Source organism: Bidens hawaiensis, unplaced genomic scaffold (genome assembly GCF_021521415.1).
Source record: "Bidens hawaiensis isolate Kalapana, Puna unplaced genomic scaffold, B.hawaiensis_p1.1 tig00011910_1, whole genome shotgun sequence".
NCBI lineage: Eukaryota > Viridiplantae > Streptophyta > Magnoliopsida > Asterales > Asteraceae > Bidens > Bidens hawaiensis.
In genome coordinates this window covers 473,757-493,760 of record NW_027491956.1, presented here as the reverse complement: position 1 = coordinate 493,760, position 20,004 = coordinate 473,757, and positions in this window count along the sequence as shown.

Below are 20,004 nucleotides of genomic sequence, written 5' to 3'. Positions count from 1 at the left end.
TTCAAGAACCCTAACTTTGTTGATTTAGTCTTTTGCTTTGAATTGTTTTGCAATTGATTGATAGTTTGTCTTGTGATTGATATTGTTTCGATCTTGAATGAGTTTGATTATGTTTATGATGATGTTTATGATGTTTTTCTTAAGTATGCATGGCTGTCCAAAATCAATGTTAGGCTAAACTTGTTTGTTCTACCTAGAATAGATGATTGTTGAGTGGTTTTGACTTGTTTAATGGATTGTTAATGTTCAAGACTTAAATTATTGATGTAAAGTTTAACTAAACCATAAATTAGATAGTGTGTGATGGCTGTGTTTTATGTTTGATTACTTATAATCCTATTGCATTAGTTAATTGAATTGGCTAGATTAATTGATTGCTTGTTAGACTCTTTACTTGGTGTTTTGGGTTTATTTGCGGGGTGTACAACCGTAGGGATAAGTGGGTAATATAATCATCTAAAATCAGTTAAAATACACCTTCTTTGAGACCGAGAGGTGATAAGAAGTAATATTGTCTCTTTCTTGAGCTGTGCACGATTTTACTTGCTTTTACTTGTTAGAATTAAGACCGCGCGAGAGCGGGTTTTTGTCTTGTCAAGTTTGAGTGTTTATGTGCAATTAGTTGGTTTAATTTGGGTTAAGTTAAATTGTTCCTATATCCTTGGTTGCGTAGTATTCGTTTCCATTAGGATAGTGTGTCGATGAGACCGAGAGGAGAGTCGATATTTGAACACGTTAATAATTGTTTTTCCGGTTTATTCTTTAAAATCAACTAATACAAGTTAGAGTTTGTTAGAGAGACTGAGAGGTAATTTGACTTTCTTAAACAAGTTTTAGTTGTGTCATCTTTTATAATCGGTGTCGTGAATATTTTCAATCCATTGTCTTGTTATTTCTGTCAACATGATTCATTCCTAGGTAGACGTCTATATTCATTGAATTTAAACTAAAGTTTTCTAAAAGAGTTTTGTTAAAAGTTTTCGTTTAATTAAGTTAAGTAGTTTAATCAATTTTAAATATTAAAAATCATTTAAATATTATTTTGGTGAGTCTTAGTTAGAGTTTAGTAATTAAAAACGTTTTCACGTGTCTTCGAGTTCGATGTCCGGACTTTCCTTATCTGTGCTATACGCGATCGGTACACTTGCCGTTTGTGTGAACTAGGATAGATTGTTTGGTTTTTAAAGCTTAGTTGTGACTTGTGTTTTATTTATATATATATATATTTTTGCACATCAAGTTTTTGGCGCCGTTGCCGGGGACACGGTTAGAGGCGTATAGAACGACTCGAGTTAGGACTTACCTTGTTGACTACTTGTTTTTCTTATTTGTTTTGTTTGTTAGTTTAAAATAATTTAGCTAATTTTAGTTTATTTTGTTTAGTTTAATGGTTGTATGCGACGTACCCAATCTCTAGGACCACCAAAAACCGAAGGATTTTCCAAACCAGAGAGAGAGCTTCGTGGGAGACGTCGTATAAACCCGTCTTCCAGTTCATCTACGTCCGTCGGTAATACATTCTCTTCTCCTACTTTTTCTGAACCCGTCATTAGAGATAGGATTATGGGCGACGCGAATCCACCATCGAGGAGGAAAGTTGCAGACCGGGCTTGTCCGGTCGATGCTGGAGCGAGATCCAGCATTGCTCCATCAGCTATGGGAGTTCAAACGACTTGGCAGATTCCATCTAATGTTCTGAACACGATTGCTCATTCTGCTCAATTTCACGGGTTACTCCATGAGAACCCACATGCTCATATCACTCGCATCACACGAATTGGCGACATGTTTCATCTTGCCGGCGTATCCGAAGACGCCATCAAACTCCGAATCTTTCCGTTCTCACTCGTTGATCATGCGAGTATGTGGCTTGAGTCGCTCCCACAGGGATCCATTGCTACTTGGGCTGCCATGCAGACCCAATTTCTTGAAAAATACGATCCTCCGGCTAAGGCCGCTCGTTTGCGTAACCAAATTCATTCTTTCCAGATGGAGGACACCGAGAGCTTCTACGAGGCGTGGGAAAGGTTCAAAAATCTACTTGCGTTATGTCCGAACCACGGCCTACAAGACTGGGCAGTTGTTGAGAAGTTCTACAACGGAGTGACGTACGCAACTCAGAGTATGCTCGACACAGCTGCAGGAGGTAACCTACTGACAACGAAAGATACGGATGAGTGCATTGCCTTGTTTAACGGTTTAGCCATGAGTGGATACCAGCGACCACCAGTTAAGAGTACCAAAACCGTTGATTCCCTATCACGCGACATGCATTCGGTTGACACGAGCACCGCACTTGCGGCACAAGTTGAAGTGTTAGCAAAGATCGTGAAGGACTTGCAGGTGAAAAGTAAGTTATGCAAGATCTGTAGAGGGGGACATGATACTGTTCAGTGCCTGGTAGGTTTCCAGGAGGAGGCAGTCGACTTCGTTAATAATCCAAACCGAAATCAACATTCTTTCAATTCTCATAATTCGGGGTGGAGAGGTAACCAAAATTCCAACTGGAGGAACGGAAATCAGTCCGGCTTCCAGCAACGTCAGAGCCTATTCCAGGATTCCGGTGAGGGAACGAGTAGTGGGGAGAAGAAGCCCACGTTAGAGGAGATGATGGCACAGCAGACACAAATGTTGTCGCAGTATATGACTCGAGAGGACTCCCATCACAAAGAAACTCAAGAGAAATTCCGGGAGCACGAGTCATTCATGAGAAATCAAGGAGCGTCAATTCAAAATCTTGGGCGTCAGATGGGAGAGATAGCAAGTCGTCTAAATGAGAGGTCGCCAGGTACACTTCCAAGTAACACTGAAAAAAATCCGAAGGCGTTTGCGAAGGCTGTGAAGACATAGAGCGGTGCGGGGGCACGTAGCGAGCCCGTGATTCAAGAGGCGACGAGAGGAGTCGTTAACGAACCTACGGTAGATGTAGAGGAACAGGTAGACGAGGATATTCAGTTGGAGTCTCCACCCGCCAGGGTGCATCAGAAGCACAGCCCAGGAAGTACAGCACAGGCCGAGAACCAACCATTACCCAGCACACCACCGAGAGTCTACAAACCTAGACTCCCATATCCCGGGAGAGTCCGTAGGGATAGAGACGAGGAGCAGAACTCCAAATTTCTTGATCTTCTGAAGCAATTTCATCTTAATGTCCCATTCCTTGAGGCACTCACGCAAATGCCCAAATATGCAAAGTTCCTTAAGGATATTCTTTCGAACAAAGAGAAGCTAGCCGAAGTCTCCTCCATTCCCCTGAGTTCTGGTTGCTCTGCAGTCTTGCAGAGAAAGTTACCAGAAACGATGTCCGATCCTGGGAGTTTCACAATTCCCTGCATCTTGAGTGATAATATGGTCGTCCATGCGCTGGCAGATCTTGGTGCCAGTATTAATCTCATGCCGTATTCCGTGTATCGCAAGTTGGGTCTAGGCGAACCGAGGCCTACCCGTATGAGTATCCAGCTTGCTGATCGTTCTGTGAAGTACCCTCGAGGGGTGGTCGAGAACATGCTTGTTCGTGTCAACAAGTTCATCTTCCCGGTGGACTTTGTCATCCTGGACATGAACGATGATGATAGTGTCCCACTTATCTTGGGCCGACCATTCCTTGCCACTGCACAGGCGTTGATCGATGTCTGCGAGGGTAAATTAATCTTAAGAGTTGGGGATCAGAACGTCACATTTGACGTTCGACAGTCACTGAAACACCCTAAGTCTGCTGATGACTCCTTATACTTTATTGATACCATCATGGAGCATGTCGGGGAGTTTCTCAGCGAAATTTGTGGAGGATCTGCCTCCGACACCCAGATTCTCGATAGGGAGATTCCGGAGATTGAAATGGTTGCCGTAACCAATCAGTCCTTAAATGACGACATCGAGTCGCATACCCCTGAATCTGGCGTGTCTGCTAAGATCGTACGAGACGATCCGATGGACCGACCTTCGGTCGAGATTCCTCCTTCTCCCTTTGAGATTAAGGATTCGCCTGCCCGCCTTGAGTATGCGTTTTTAGATGAAGAGAGGAAGCTGCCGGCTATCATTGCATCCACTTTGACGGAGGTCAAGAAGGAGAATGTGGTTATCTTGGATATCGAGGGTTGTCATGAAGAGCTTGTGGAGGATACCTCTATGGAAGTTGTTGATACGCAATTTGACCCGGGAGGTGACTTTGAAGGAATAGGAAGATTAATTTTCAGGGAGACATCACAGAAGAGGGAACATGTATACTTGGATCAAACGAACTTGAAAGTGAGGATACGACATACGAAACAACATAAAAAGTTGACACACAGCAAATATGACATCCTCCTTCATTACACGACTCGTATAAAGTTTGGTCCGGGTAAGTATAAGTCTTGGTGGTCCGACCCGTTTCAGATTTTCAAAATCTCTTTAAATTTTTCTGGTAAGTTTTTCCCAACTACTAGTAGACAAATAAAACGAAACGGGTCGAGTGGGAAACGGATAAAGGAGAAGCCACCTGATGGAAATTGAGATTTGGAGTCAGGCTGAGGACCCGTTAAACTAAGCACTCTCTGGAGGCAGCCCGAGATTTAGAGTTTTGTTTTTTTTATTTTTGTTATTTAAAAATAGAAAATAAAAAAAAATTAAATATTTAATAAAAATCAAAAAAATTAAAAAAAATTCAAAATCACAAAAATATGTTTATTTCTTATGTTTTTGTTTTCTGTTTCGTACGCCGCTACATGCGAGCGAGTTTGAGTTTTTACAGGTATTATTATGCGCATGGTAGCTCTGATGACGTTTTGGAACTGGTTCACCCGAGGTTGTGGCCGCGAATGAAATGCTATACGGTCGTTCGATTCATACACAGCTGATGAAGAAGCTGCATCTAAACCAGGGGAGTAACCCGTTCTTTATTTTATTTTCTGCTATTTTAAGTTTTACTTTTTGCTTCAAGTTTTTAATTTTATGCTTTACGTTTTATTTTTATTTTATTTCTTTTCCTTGTTCTCATCGAGGACGATTTCGTTCTAAGTGTGGAGATGAGAATTTATTTTACTTAGTTGTAGAAAATTTTTTTTTAGTATCATGAGTGTTAAAAATCTGAATACGTTATCATATGATGCTTGGGTAGGTTTAACGTTAGAGTATGCCGTGTAGCCTGTGATATAAATCTTAAAATGCTAGTTTAGTGTTTTACACCTCATCGGCGTATGGTTTTATAACCTTAAATCCTGTATTGATGGGATGCTTCGGGTCCAGAGACCATGGGTCTGTATGCAATCTATTTAGCTGGGTATTCACAATTTCTAAGTGGGGATGTGTATATTTAAAATAAAGCCAAAGAGCAAACCCTTATAAGTCTATAAACATGATCACAAAAAGTACGAAAGTACAAATACACTACAGACTTGATCATCCACGTTGTTAGTCATGTGGGGTCCCCTTGCTCGCGTCTCATTACCATTAAGAAACGGACCACAAGGGACACGCTACATATAAGCCCTACAGATAAAATTTTGCATACTCACCTATGGTGAAGGATTTGGGGTATTGCTTGATAACGGGGGTATGTCATGTTGTGGGGAGCACTGGCTATAAATAATTGAACCTTAATCGTATCTAATGGCTGCTTGGTAGACTTTGATGCTTAAGCTTAGGTGGATAAACAATACCCTTGATCGTCTTAACTATTCATAAATATTGAGCAACAAAGTTTTAAATCTGCTAACTTTGAGGTTTAAGTCAAGTTGGGGTGGTCTGGTCCGGTAAAAGCTGAAAATAAGCAGGTCTTAATTGTGTAAACCACTAAGTAATATTATTGTCGGATCTTATTTGTCCCGGTAAAGATTAAGGCATGGGTTTAGGTGGACAACAATATCGATGATCGCGGTTTTTGCGTTTTTCTGAGCTTTAAAATATAACCTATATGTTTGATTTAACTTTGATTTTCCGATTCTGATCCAACTGCATTAGACTTTTTCAGGGACGAAAAAGGTTTAAGTGTGGGGATGTTTAATGTGTAGTGAAACACACTTACTTTCCGTATCATTTTTATCATGTTTTAATTGTTTTTAGTATAATTATTAAGTTTTATGGTTTGTTTATGCTTAATATTACAAATATAATTGTTTACTTGTAGGTTGTGAAGTTTGGTGGAAAAAAGAGTTAAATTGAAGAGTTTAGGGGCTTAATTGTGCAACTTTCAAACTTATAAATCAAGGCCCGACCCAAGCCTACATCTTAAAAGCCGTATATAATATTATATTAAGTTAATTAATCAAGTTTCCAGCCATTATTCAGCTAAGAATCCTGAAAATAAAAGAAAGAACCCTAAAACCCTAGCCTTGCGATCGGAAGTCAGCCGGCCGGAAAAAGAAGAAAGAAAAGAAGAAAGAGGCGGCGGCTGAGGCTGTTGGCGGCTGGAAAAGAAAGAGGAACATCGGGGCAGCTGCTAGGGACCTTATTCATCATAGATCTCAGCCATACTTGATAGTAAAACACTCATAAACTTTATTTATTTTTCAAGAACCCTAACTTTGTTGATTTAGTCTTTTGCTTTGAATTGTTTTGCAATTGATTGATAGTTTGTCTTGTGATTGATATTGTTTGGATCTTGAATGAGTTTGATTATGTTTATGATGATGTTTATGATGTTTTTCTTAAGTATGCATGGCTGTCCAAAATCAATGTTAGGCTAAACTTGTTTGTTCTACCTAGGATAGATGATTGTTGAGTGGTTTTGACTTGTTTAATGGATTGTTAATGTTCAAGACTTAAATTATTGATGTAAAGTTTAACTAAAACATAAATTAGATTGTGTGTGATGGCTGTGTTTTATGTTTGATTACTTATAATCCTCTTGCATTAGTTAATTGAATTGGTTTTGATTAATAGATTGCTTGTTAGACTCTTTACTTGGTGTTTTGGGTTTATTTGCGGGGTGTACAACCGTAGGGATAAGTGGGTAATATAATCATCTAAAATCAGTTAAAATACACCTTCTTTGAGACCGAGAGGTGATAAGAAGTAATATTGTCTCGTTGCTTTTACTTGTTAGAATTAAGACCGCGCGAGAGCGGGTTTTTGTCTTGTCAAGTTTGAGTATTTATGTGCAATTAGTTGGTTTAATTTGGGTTAAGTTAAATTGTTCCTCTATCCTTGGTTGCGTAGTATTCGTTTCCATTAGGATAGTGTGTCGATGAGACCGAGAGGAGAGTCGATATTTGAACACGTTAATAATTGTTTTTCCGGTTTATTCTTTAAAATCAACTAATACAAGTTAGAGTTTGTTAGAGAGACTGAGAGGTAATTTGACTTTCTCAAACAAGTTTTAGTTGTGTCATCTTTTATAATCGGTGTCGTGAATATTTTCAATCCATTGTCTTGTTATTTCTGTCAACATGATTCATTCATAGGTAGACGTCTATATTCATTGAATTTAAACTAAAGTTTTCTAAAAGAGTTTTGTTAAAAGTTTTCGTTTAATTAAGTTAAGTAGTTTAATCAATTTTAAATATTAAAAATCATTTAAATATTATTTTGGTGAGTCTTAGTTAGAGTTTAGTAATTAAAAACGTTTTCACGTGTCTTCGAGTTCGATGTCCGGACTTTCCTTATCTGTGCTATACGCGATCGGTACACTTGCCGTTTGTGTGAACTAGGATAGATTGTTTGGTTTTTAATGCTTAGTTGTGACTTGTGTTTTATTTATATATATATTTTCGCACATCACTTACTAAATTGTTGAGGCCTTTTTCAAAATGATTTGATATAAGCCCTCCTCCTTCACCCGGACTTGGTGCCGGCAATAATAAACTAAAAAGCATATAGCTGGCGGAGTTAATTTTTTTTTGGTTTTATTATTATTATTATTATTGTTATTATTATTATTATTATTATTAATTTTGTGTACAAATAAACTTACGCCAAACTTACTTTTCTTGCTTTACTTTATTCAAATTGTTTAACTAAATATTCATAATCAAGTTCTTCAAAAAAATCTTTCTCAATTTACAAAATAGCTAAACCATTCAATCTTTCTTGCAACACCGTACTTTCGAATGTTGGTTCATTAACGTTTGTAGGTGTTACAAATTTTAGTAGTGATCCTTTTATTGATTCTGTTAAAGCATCTCGTTTTTTTTTGTCTTTATGAATTACCAGATTCATACTTTCGAATTCAATTTGACATTGTTAAAACTTATAATGATTAATCCTAAATCAATTATCAATCAAATGAAGGATATAATACAAGTAACTACTTATTACCTAAAGACTAACGCTCTGTTCTTGAGTTTTTTAACCAAGGAAAGAAAAGAAAAGGAGAGGGAATGATAAGAAAGGGAAGGGAATGGAAGAAATTTTTTTTAATTGGGTGTGTTCTTGAGTTGGAAGGAAATTAGAAGAAAGGAAAGGATAACTATGTTTTTAAGTTGGAAAGAAAAGGAAAATAACACTTTTACAATTTTGCCCCTCATCCTTAATAAGCAATCGTATCCAAAAACAAACACACATTTTAATAAGCAATGTCTCCATAAAATAACCAACTACTTTTAACAAGAAATGCAACCAACTAGTTCCAAAAAAGTTCAACTCGGTTACCAAAAAAAACATGTTTAATCAAAAGTTTCAAATCTCATTCTCATGCTCCCATCATTCTACGTAATATATTCACCCGCTTGTTAAGAGGACAACCTAAAAGAGCCCGTGCTTTTTCAGGACGCTCACCAAAAAAAAGATACGCATCGAAGATTTCCTCCTCTGACACTATGCCCATAATCTCCAACTCTTTGTAGATTTCCTCCTCTGAGTTAACGCGTGCACGAGAACCTTCCATTACCTTGCATAGATCCTAAAATAGTAACAAACAATATGCATTAGGTAACGAAATCATGGTCGTTTTAGTTACTGCAAGGTTTAATTGTTTAATTCACCACAGTGATATTATTGTGGAGTCTCCCATGTTAACCTGCATAAATATACAGTTCTGGATTTGGCAGTATACCACTGCATAAATATACAGTTCTGCATAAATATAGAGTTCTAGGAATGGTTATAATTATTATACATATCCATGCAAGGAATGGTTGATCTGGCAGTATGGCTTTTGGGCCCATGTAATAGAATAATACTTGTGCTTCTCTTGTGACCCTACTTTCTAATCTCTGCAAAAACAACTTTTTACTATCCATATCTTGGTCAATTTATAGCCTACTAGGAGCACAACCCATTTAATAATTAAACCAAACACTTTCGGTCAAACTACAAGCTGCGGTGAAGATAAATATATTTTTTTCAAAATACACTTTTGGTCACAAATACAAGCTGCACTGTTAATATATAAATAGCATTAGCAACATATATAAATAGCTGCACTGTTAATATATAAATAGCATCAATAAATATATAAATTTTAGAAAAAAAAGTAATATTAAAATTTGATTTAATACCTTTGTGCTTTTACCAATAGCATCAGCAACACTGTTAATTGAACTCATAAGTGTTGTTGTAAGTTCATCATCCTTCTCAAGCTTTCTTTCTTACTCTTCGAAAAATTTGGATACTTGGCTTGCGAATCAGGTGTCTCTGATACAACATGAATATCGTCTGCACTAGTGAAATTCTCCAAGGTAATATCGTTGGTTTCCAACATTTGATCAATCTCATCAATTGTTGCCGGTGTATCTTTTGGTCTCTTGTTTCTCTCTTTTGTAGTTTCTGCTCTAGCACCTGTAGCTCTATCTTTGGCGAACAACTCTAGCATCTCGTGGTAATGAAGACTTGGTTTATCCCTCCATTTTGCAGCTCCGGGACTCCTGTTTACAAAATTGTAAAAATTACAGAAAAAGGATAATAAAAAAATTTAATGTCCAACTATATGTAAGGTCTACCTTGATCAATTTTTCCCAGACTTCTTCCTCTGCACCAAGTAATTTGGTGTTCAGATCCCATGAAAAACCGCTCATTGAATTCCCTTTAAGAACATCATAGAACTTAGAAAAATACTCTTTGAGTGTATTTAGTCTATTCTTTAGATGGTCTTTTGTGAGGTCCATTCCAAAAGCTTTGCTTAGTTCCTCCACCATGTTGGTATAAGCTTGGGGCCGTTGTCTTTCTCCGTAATCATTGCCTGCAAAAATGCAGTGTCCATTGGAGTGGTCCAATGAAATCTTGTGGACGTTCCATCTTTTTTGCTCATGGCTAATTTCTGCATAAACATATGAGAAAAAACCAAATATATAGCCATACTAACAATAAGAAAAAACCAAATATATAGCCATACTAACAATAAGAAAAAACCAAATATATAGCCATACTAATATTAAGAAAAAGCCAAATATATAGCCATACAAATTTCAAGTTCCAAAAACTCCAAAATAACTTATAATTAATTAGACATGTTAATTTCATTGTTTGGATGCGACAAATATTGACTCCACATTTCATTTGCTATAGACTCTCTTATTTGTTCCCCTCTATCATCCATGGCTCTTGGAGCATGATCCTCTACATCGTGTGTGGCATTTAACACCTCTTGTGCAACTTCATCTTCAAGTTCTCGATCGTGATCAACTTCAAGTAGATAATTGTGAAGAATGCAACAAGCCAAAAGTATTTGTGATTGTGTTTCACATGAGTAGAACGGCTCGGTTGTACTTCTAATTATTCGAAATCTTCTCTTTAAAACACCAAACGCCCGTTCAATAGAGTTTCTTAGTGATGCATCTCGAAGGTTAAACAATTCTCTTGGATTCTGAGGTGCGCATTTTGAGTATTCCTTCATATGATACCTAACCCCTCTATAAGGTGCTATGAGTGAACTTTTGAGTGGTAGACCGCCATCCACTAAATAAAATTTACCATCTGGAGTATTTAATTTATCTTCCCTAGTAAGTGTATCTTTTAAGACTCTTGAATCAGACGCTGTGCCTTCCCAGCCACTTAAGACATATGTGAACTTCAAATCGAATGTGCAAGCAGCTAATACATTGATAGTTGGATATCCTTTCCGACCTCGATATCTCGGACCATCTTTACTAGGTACTTTCACACGAATATGTGTTCCGTCAATTGCTCATATACAATCCTTAAAAAATGGATAAAATCTTCTTTTCTTTTGAATTTCTTTTTTCACAGTATCACCGGTAGGTTGAATAAGATACTGGTCTTCTAATAATATAATTGTGTTTAAGAATCTATGAAAATGCACGCTTGTTGCTGACCCAGATCGATAATAAAACCAAGAGACGAAACGATTTCTAAAATCATTTCCAATTATATGAAAAAATCTTGCCACTTGTTCTTCAATAGTCATACGTTGAGTTGATCGGAGACCACCATCACTTTCTAACTTTTGACATAATATCATAAATGCATTCTCACTCATACGAATTATTTGTCGACATTTTCCACCTATTGCAAGTTCATGCAACATCTCGTCACGTACTCGTTGTCGATGTAACATCTCTTCTCCCCTAACACGATTTCCACTGCGATGTCTACGATGTGCTATAAGAGCTACCACTAGACAAACTAAATGAACGACAACTAAATGGTGTCTTCTCACCGCAAGAAATAGGTTATCGTCCATTATAAATACAAAATCAAAACCTGTTTCAGTAACATCAGCATATTTTTACCAAAACTATGGTAAACATGCATCATCTCCAAAACTATGATAAACATGCATAAAAAATAGTAACATCATCATATTTTTACCAACAAAAATACATCTAAATGCATCAAAAGTTCAGCAATTTCACAATTAAAGAGTTCAACATCATCTCCAAAATAGTAAGTAAATTAAAAAAAAAATATGAGCAGCCTTATATGTTTATTAAATTTGAACTGCAGGTGTTATGCTCCTTTCAAAACTACAGATGATGGTCAGAGGGTGATGCTTTTTTATTATAGTTAAGCTTTGATGTTATTAACATACATGAAACTTTGATGTTATTAACATACATGCTCAGAGGGTGATGCTTTTTTATTAATGATTTGCAGTTATGATCCTTTTGTTCATATTGCAATCAATTATGAAACTTCGATTCACAAGCTTAGGTTTATATCGGTCATCATAATTGTTGGTGCATAATGTCAGTAGTTCAGTATCTTGTGTTTTGTATGTGTCTGTAATCGTGTTAGATTGTTTGTTTTGGTTTGAATATGGTTTTACACAAGTTCGCCTGTGATGTAGGCGAACTTGGTCACAAGCGAAGTTATGACAACTTCGCCTAGTATGTTAGGCGAAGTTGTCGAGGTTATATAAACCTAACTTCGGCTTTGGTTTGAAAAGTTTTTTTCCGGAACGTGTGTTAGTGATCTTTGATATCACGTGTTGAAGTGTTGCAATACAATCGTGTTTATTAGTATTGTAACATGTGTTTGTGTTTCGGTTTAACGTATTATATATCTTACGCTCGTATCGTATTACGTGGGGATTCCGCACCCTCGTGTTACGAGATACTCCTGTGTAGATCCGGCTGGGAACCTACGAGTTGTATCAGAGCCTTAGGCTCTTATGCTATGGTTCGAGATCTGCGTTTTGGTGTTTCTGGCACGTTTCTGATGTGTTTTTGGCCGAACAGCCGCCGTAGGCGAAGTTATTGGGTTCAGGCGAAGTTGTCGCCAAATTTTAGGGTTTTGGCGAAGTTACTAGGTGGCGAAGTTAAAGCCAGGCGAAGTTATAGCCAGACGAAGTTATAGCCAGGCGAAGTTAATGAGGGGCGAAGTTGACTTTTAGGCGAAGTTAAAAAAAAAATTTTAAAAAAATAAAAATTGTTTGGAATTTTCGTCCGAATGGCCAGGTGTACACGATTATTGTGAGACCAAAGAAGTTGTTCCGGCAACGAGTGAAACTTGGTATCTCTTGGTCTTATGTGTGAACAAATACGGGTCAACTCTGGATATGGAGTTGAAGTTGTGAATGTGATATTGATTGAAACTGGATATTGACACATATTTGGGTGTTTTTGGGCAAAGAAATTGTTGTTGTTCGAGGTTGACCAACTGAAGAAAGTCAAATTTTGTTCGGGTTTTCGTCATTACTGGATTGCGGTCAGAGCATATTATTTATGTTATTTTCAAGGCGTTCGAGAATTGGATCCTGAAACGTGATGCTTATTTATTAAAGTGAAAGTTTTGGAACAAGTTGGATTTAATCGGGAATTAAAGTGTTTATGTTCTTGATCGTTATCCTTGGTGAGTGAAGATGCTTCGGATTAATTAATGGTCATGTGTGTTAGATTCTGTCAGGGTGGTTTTGTGATGAAATTGATCACTTGATGTTGAGTAGTTGAAGATTGAACCTTATCTTACTATACAATTCCGACGTGTTGGTGAAGTTGTGAAGGGAGCACAACTTCACGTGTTGGTGAAGTTAGAAGAACTTCACGTGATTGGTTGAGATGATCAATTAGGCACGGGGATGCATGTCAAAGATCTCGATCGATATAGTCGGAGGAGCTTACACTGAAGGGGAGATCTTATATGGAAGACGCCGGGTGATTGGTAGATTTGTGAAGCTACAAGACAGTTTCAGACACGGCTGGTTGAAGACAGGATGGGTGTTGCATGTATATGTGAAGTTCAAGCTTGAAGATAACAGTGCAATCGAGTCCTACAAGAAGAAGAAAACAGAAGATCATCAGTTAAGAGGGAGTCTGTTGGTGCATGTTTTGTAACAGATGATCTTTTGTGTTTGTTAGAATTGAGAGCAACGGTCAAAGGGGAGTCTGTTGGTGCATTTTGTGACCGTCGCTATGCAATTCTGACCAGCGGAGATGAAGTGGCGAAGCTAGAACAACTTCGCCATTTCTAACTTCGCCATAGGCGAAGTTAGAACAACTTCGCCTACAGGCCCAAGCCCAAGCCTACGAAGTTGGTTTATCTATATATATGTGTGTCTTGTTTAGGGTTTAGTATCCAGAAAGTTAGAGTATTTTGTGTTCAGTTGTAACGATTCCGACGAAACCCGGTATACCCTAACCGGTAGATAATAATTACGTCATATTTAATGTCGGGTACATGAGTTACCAGAGTAATTATACGAGAATACATGATTCACTGTATTGATTGTACGTGAATATATAATTCATCGTATTGAATATGCGATCAATCGATCGATAGTTATTGAAACCCGAACGAATCTAGGGTTCAATTATAGACGAGATATATGATATGTAGTGATTTTTCGAAGCATTAATGCTTCGGGATAAGTAAAGTACGGCACAGAAAAAGAATTTCGATTTAATGGTAAGTCGGTACGTTAAACGAAACCTTTAATACCAAACCGAGCAAGAGACAATCGATCAAGCCGAAAAAGATGCACAATTATTAATACTATGATGTTTTAAGTTAATAAATGTCATGGTTTAAGCTTTTAAATCGGTTTTATATAAATTTCATTTTTAAGCCGAAAAACGACCGTTTTAGCCTCGTTTTAAGCCGAATTAAGCATTTAACCGTAAAACGAACTGAACCAGATTATCCAAAACATTATCCAGATCTCCGATATCCGAATATGTGGTTAAAAATGGAGAGGTGGGTCCCACCCCACCCCTCCCTTATGCCGATCGGACTCCATGTCCACATTCCCATTCTTATTTTCTTTTTCTCATCAATTCTCTCAACATCCTTCAATCCTTTCCACTTTAACATCCAAAAATCCGGAAATTGAGCAAGAAAACCGAGGTAAAAATCGTGTTATATACGTGTTCATCTTCGTTTCTTGAGTTGGTTTGCAAGAAAATGAGGTTTCTAAGATGAAAACCGATTCTTGCATGATCAAGTGATGTATACGGGTTATACAAAGGATCTTGGTCCAAGAAAGGAGTTAGACGGCCCAAAAACGAATTTTTACGGTTAAATCTTTGTTTTTGAATCATAACCGAAACCATGAAAGAAATGGCTTGATCGTGAGTGTAACTTGCTTGGTGTTGTGGTATGTTGTTTGTAGGTTCTGTATTTAGTGGTAAATAAGGCGGAAAGCCGAGTTTGTAGCTTGTAGTGGCGGAAAACGAAAGGTATATTCGGTTATGTTCGGTTTTGGGATATTTGGACAGATTGTGATACGTGTAGAGTTAGGTCATGAAATTTTACAGGGATGTTATACACATGAAAATAAGAGTTCTGTGAATTTTTGGTAATTTTTGGATAAAGGATGAATATTTGGTGAATTTAATGCTCGGTTTTGGCCAAAATGGTGAAAAATAGTTAAATATCATGAAAAATTCTGGAAAATTTCAGATAAGCTTTTCATATCATGTATAAGTCACACACAAAATTTTAGGACCGTTGGAGAAGTCTAAGTAGGCTTTTCGGTTAAACGAGTTCTAGGGATTTCTAGCTCGGTTTTGGTAAAAAGGGCATGTAAAGAAAGATTTTAGTTCTGGAAAAATTTCAGGGGACTATGTGGATGGCAAGGGACATCCAGGAAAAATTTGGGATTTTTCTAAGATCGTTTGGTATTTACGACATATTTAGTGTTTAAATGGTGTTTAAAAATAGATAAATAAATTTTAAATATAAGAATTAATTCTGGAAATATTTTTATAAAATTCCCCACTGTTAAAAAGTGATTTGTGCAAAATTTTAAGATCCGAGAGTAAATGGATAATTAATCGTGCTAATTATCAAACTTTTAAAGTTAAAACGCGTAAACCGGTGAAGTTCGCTTAAGCGAGCTGACTGGTGTATAAAAACCCTAAAAATGAACTATTTTCATATAAATGAGTTAAACGAGTAAAAAAAAAAATCATCCGAAAATAATTCGGATGATCTGAGTAATTTTAACCTATTTTAACAGTTTCCGGTACGCCAAAGACGGAAACGGGTCCCGCGGCCAATCGGGACGTCTAAACCGAGCTATAATTTCACATTTTTAATTAAATTATCAGACAACCACTATTTTCGGGTCGTGTGTGACCAAACTCATTTTTGAAACATAAAAACTGATAATCGTGCTAGGCACGCAAAACGAGAAAAAACGACAAATAGCAATTGTGAACATGGAACTCTAAACGATATCACAATCTGAGTCCGGAAAAGTGTTTCTGGGTTAACATTGCCCCCGGAATGAGTACAGGACTGGGTTAACAGTGTCCCCAGATGTACCGGTTGATACGATTAAAGTTATATTAATAATGAGTGTATAGTAATGATCGTAGGGATCATATTACAGATTGGACGTGTTAACTGATAATGATTGTTGTTACCTGCTTGCATGTGCTAAGGTGAGTTTCACGAGCCCCTTTTTACTGAACTGTTTAAATATTTTCCCGGGGCGGAAATCATGTTTCTATCAAAATGTTAAGTACATGCTGATCGCATGGAAATGAATGTATTTATATAATGTTTATTGTACGGGAATCGTACGGTAATGTATTAAGATGGTAATTGTCTGAGTTGCTAACATTGTAAGGCCCGAAACAGTGTTCTGGGTTAACAGTGTCCCCAGAGGTTATTAAATGGGTTTCTGGGTTAACAGTGTCCCCAGAGGGTATTAAATGTGTTTCTGGGTTAACAGTGTCCCCAGAGGTTATTAGATGTGTTTCTGGGTTAACAGTGTCCCCAGAGGTTATTAAATGTGGTTCTGGGTTAACAGTGTCCCCAGAGGTTATTGGATGTGTCTCTGGGTTAACAGAGGTTTCACTTGTGGGCTCAGCATAATTACATCGCTAAGATATGATTACTATAATGATTTGTCATCGATTACTTAAATTAGTGAAACTCACCAACTATTCGTAGTTGACCCGTTTTCTCACATGCTTTTCAGGTACAACTAAGATGAAGTAATTGCTTACGTGCTAAGTGCTTGATGTGTGTAAGATTTGCGTGCTGAATGTTAGGATACATTATAATAAATAGAATTATGTATCGTATTGTATGATGTGTGTATCACCTAGACGGTAATGAAATACAAGATAATGTAATTTGAAGTATATTAATGCATTCAGTTTTCTTTATAAACAATGTGGTTGATATCAGAGGTGTCTGTTGCATCCCGTTTACGTTTCCGCTGCGGTTACGGGGTGTTACATCAGTTTAATTGTCTAGAGAGAAACAGAGAGGGAGATTAGTGTGGGACGGCCCGAGGTAGAGCTCACCTCGGGTCGGTTGTGTTTTTGTTTATGTTCGGTATGTAACGTGTTTGGTTATTATATAAAGATCTGCAGATTCGTTTATCCCATTCGTGTGTTTGTTCGTGTGTTTGTTTATGTGTAATCGTGTTCTTTGTCTTCTACACCATTAAACGAGTCTAGGAGGATTCCGCACTCATAGACCTCGTGCGGATCTCGTATCGATCAGCGACGCCCCGGGGAAACCTACAATTGGTATCAGAGCTTTTGCTCGTGATTGTGTGGTTCGAGGTTATCACAATGGTGTTAAGATCGTTCCGTTCGACTATTCGCGGAACGAGTTTACGTTGAAATACCTAGTTTTTGTGTCTTGCCCATCTCCCACCATCAAATATAACCCATTACACCTTCGCATACCTCGCAATACGTCCAATTAAAACCTGCAAAAACCTTGTGTTCATTAGGCGAAGTTGCCGTCATCGTTTGTAGGGTTTAAGCAATTATAAGGGTTAAGCGAAGTTATAGTGCAAGCGAAGTTGAGTATAAGCGAAGTTAGGAAGTTAAGCGAAGTTAAGATCAAGCGAAGTTAAGATCAAGCGAAGTTAAGATCAAGCGAAGTTAATATAACTTCGCTACCTGGTCACTGTTTATAAATAAAAAAAAAAAACTTTCTTTGTATTTCGAGTCGTGTTTCTCTCAACTATGACTTCAATAAACATTACAGAACTGGTAAAAATGGAGGTTGAAGCCGGTTCCGCAACCAAAGCTCCAAAAAATGCTTAAGGGTACCGATTTCGTTGCATGGAAAGATCGGTTTGAACAGTATGTGAAATATCAAGATGCTAAGATGTGGGTTTGCATTCAAGACGGATACATTCCACCAACATCCTTGTTTGAAGGTCGTGACCAAATTAAGAAGTACAGTAAGATGGAAGAAGAGGAAAAGAAAATGTATGAGGCAGAGAGTAAAGCTCATGCAACAATAACAATGGCTCTTCCACAAGAGATTCTTCATACCTTCAAGAAGTACAAAACTGCTAGAGAGCTATGGGAAGCCCTAGAAAATAGATATGAAGGTAATGTGGGGATACGTGCTTCCAAGACAAAGCTGCTAAAAACTCAATTCTCTGTATTCAAGTATTTGAAAAATGAATCACTTGACGGTATCATCACAAGATATTATCACTTGATGACCGAACTTAGTAATTACTCCATTGAATACAAGGAAGAAGAGATAGTAGAGAAACTTCTTGATGCTCTTCCACCGAAATGGGAAATGTACACGGTTCTGATGAGAGAGGATAAAGACTTTGACAAGATTGATTTGGAAACAGCTGTCAATAAGTTACGAAATTTTGAACTTAACATGGTTAGGAAGGAGGCACCAACTGATCAGGTTCAAGATCCGGGAATGTATGATGCGAAATGTGACAACCGCCAAAAATTAGACTAATCTGGTAATTATCTTAACCGTAATCGTGTATTAATTAGTAAAATAAATACATAGGAATAATATTTTTAGTCAAAGTTTTTGACTTTAGTTGAATTTTAAAATATGGAACCCGAAAAAGTTCAATTTTTTCGTGTAGCTGACACTGTACAGATTGACACCGGGTAATATCTCAAAACGGATAAATTCATAAACGTCTCAAGATGACCTCGAAAAATAAAATTTTATGTTAGGATATTAGAGATAGTGTATAAACTTAATTTTAGAATGTTCGAATCGCAAAAATTAGAAAATAAGTAACCGAAAGCCAGTAGAGGACACCGTAAGAGCCCGACATTAAGTTTATCAGAAAATTTTGTTTTTAGGCAGACATTGACTGTAATCTAATTTCGCTCAAAGTCTGATAAAAATTATTAGAAACGGAAGTCGTTTGGCTAGATAAATTACGAGATACGTTAAACTTTAACACCTAGGTATTATCACATGTCATTATTCCAAACCACCTCTCCCTCTCCCTCTTTCATCTCTCTCGGCCGCCACTTACACACAACCCAACCCACCTCCCAAACCCACCAATGAAAAGCTTACATATAGGTATGCAATGATTGATAGATTACTTGGAAGCTACACACTTGGACACATGCACACCCTATACCATCCAACTCACAACCCTATACCTCTCTTTCTCCCTTCATATAACCGGCCACCCCACCACCACCTTACCATCTCACATTTTCAAATTTTTATACACACAACACTTGATTAGGAGATCTTTGGTTGAAGGTTAAGCTAATAACAAGAAGTAGGAAGCCAAAGGAAGGATTATAGCCAACACAAGGTCACATTATCACCTCCTTAGACACCAAATCCGAAACCCAAGGTAACCCACTTCAAGATTTGTGTATATTAGTTGCTATTTGATGTTTAAAGCTTGATTTTAGTATGCTTGGTAGTGTACATGTAGGTATAATATGGATATATACATGCATATGTGTGAACCGTGAGTTTACATAGGAATTTATAAGATGGGTTTTGTTGATTATAGGACTTGTTATGGTTGCATTTTAGCTTGTATAGATTGTCCATATTGATGTTACTTGAGTTTGTTTAACAAATGGGTTTAGGTATTGTTTTAATATTGGAAGTAAATGTGTAAATGGACAAAAGATCAAAGATGGATAATGAGTAAAAATACCCATGTTAGGCCGTGAGTTTTGATTTTGGTATTGGATTGAAGTTGTAAGCTTGTTAAATGGTAAAGTGGTTAAAGAAAGAAAGATAATTTTGAAAACCCACATACTTGATTACTTGAAAAAGTTGTAAGTAATAATAATAATGGTTTTGAAAGGATCTTGGAAAAGGGTTGACAAAAGTGTAGGGATTTGACTTTGTTGGAAAGTTACTTACACATGCAAGTAATACAAAAATTTGATTTTGATCATAAAGCTCATACTTGTCTTATATGGATTGAAAATGACAAACTAAGTGATTGAATGGGACATATGGAAA